The sequence below is a fragment of the Theobroma umbraticum genome, unplaced genomic scaffold (genome assembly GCF_002168275.2).
Source record: "Theobroma umbraticum cultivar Fairchild unplaced genomic scaffold, ASM216827v3 scaffold_51.0, whole genome shotgun sequence".
Taxonomy (NCBI): domain Eukaryota; kingdom Viridiplantae; phylum Streptophyta; class Magnoliopsida; order Malvales; family Malvaceae; genus Theobroma; species Theobroma umbraticum.
Window position 1 is genome coordinate 103,969 of NW_018397260.1, and position 1,438 is coordinate 105,406.

At 32.8% G+C, this 1,438-nt stretch overlaps 1 non-coding gene across 1 annotated transcript; it reads left to right on the plus strand.

The window, feature by feature from the left end:
- The first annotated feature begins 1,086 nt into the window (after positions 1-1,086).
- LOC149527154 (small nucleolar RNA R71) lies at positions 1,087-1,192 on the plus strand. Its single transcript, XR_016351282.1, has one exon. It is a non-coding gene; the product is annotated as a small nucleolar RNA R71 (small nucleolar RNA).
- The last annotated feature ends 246 nt before the right edge of the window (positions 1,193-1,438 follow it).

Consider the following 1,438-nt stretch of genomic DNA (forward strand, 5'->3'; position numbering starts at 1 on the left):
CCTCTTTTTAGTCAAGATGTCTTTCAAGAATTTAAGTTAACTTGGCATTTATTCTAAAGCTTCAACAAAAGGAATATTAATGTGCAACTTTTTAAATACCTTAAGAAATCTCTGGATTTGTCAAGTTTTTTCTTTAGAAATTGTTGAGGAAAAGGCGGTGGAGGTGTGGGAGAAGATTTTAATTATGATTTTTCTTTTGAATTTTCAACAGATTTTTCAATCACAATTTCTTTTTTAGCATCTTTTTTAGTTTCTTTCTCATCAGATTAAATTGAAATCTCAGAATTTAAAGGTTGACTACTTACCTCTTTTCCACTGTGGAGAGTAATAGCCATACAATATTCCTTACCTTCTCTTTTTCGGTTAAGTTTAGTATCACTTCGTACGGTACCATGAGGTCTAGTATTTAAAGCACTGGTAAGTTAGCCCACTTATGTCTTAAGATTTCTAATTGAAACTGCTTGGTTTTGAATGAAGGCATCAATCCTTATCATAAATGCATCGGTCTTTGTTATGAATGCATTAGTCTTTGTCATGAATGTATCAGTCTTTGTCATGAACTGCATTACATATCCTCTATTGAAGGCTTTTTCTTTGGCGCAGGGGCTCTAGATGGAAATCCAAGAGGAAAGTTTAACATAGTCGCTGATGAAGACCTTCGGTTGTTATTCCATGAAAAATTAAGATGATTCCTCCAACCAGGATTATAAATGTTGGAATAGGGATTGTTCTATTGCCTATTTCCAACAAATTGACAAGACTCAGAATACATGGGACAATTATCATTTTAATGTCCTTCCTCACAAAATTCACATGTCATAAAATAGTTTTGAATAGCATTAACACTTAGTTTATCTATTTTCTTTGCAAGAGAGGCCAATTGTGTAGAGACAGTGTTTATCACATCTAATTCATGAATTTTAACAATTTTTCTTATACCTAATCTTTCAAATGGCCATTGATAATTATTAAAAGCTATCTTTTCAAGCAAATCATAAGCCTCGTCAATGGATTTACTCATGAGTGCACCTCTAGTGGTAACATCAATGGTAGTTTTAAAAAGTCCAAACTTGCAACCACTTCGGCAATCCATGGTGAGGACACATTCTTATCAAATCTTTATACCTTTCCCAATCCTCATATAGTGATTCAAAATCAAATTGCATGAAAGAAGTGATATCATTCTATATCTTTGCTGACTTTGTAGGTGAGAAGAACTTTGCTAAGAATTTTTGAGTCAAATCATCCCAAATATTAATGGAACTAGCATGAAGCAAATTTAACCAACTCTTTGCTTTATCTCTTAATGAAAAAGGGAAAAGCCTCAATCTTATGGCATCATCAGTAACACTATTAGCCTTAAATGTATCATAAATTTCCAAAAAATTTATGATACGAGCATTCAGATCATCATTAGGCAAACCCCCAAACTGAATAG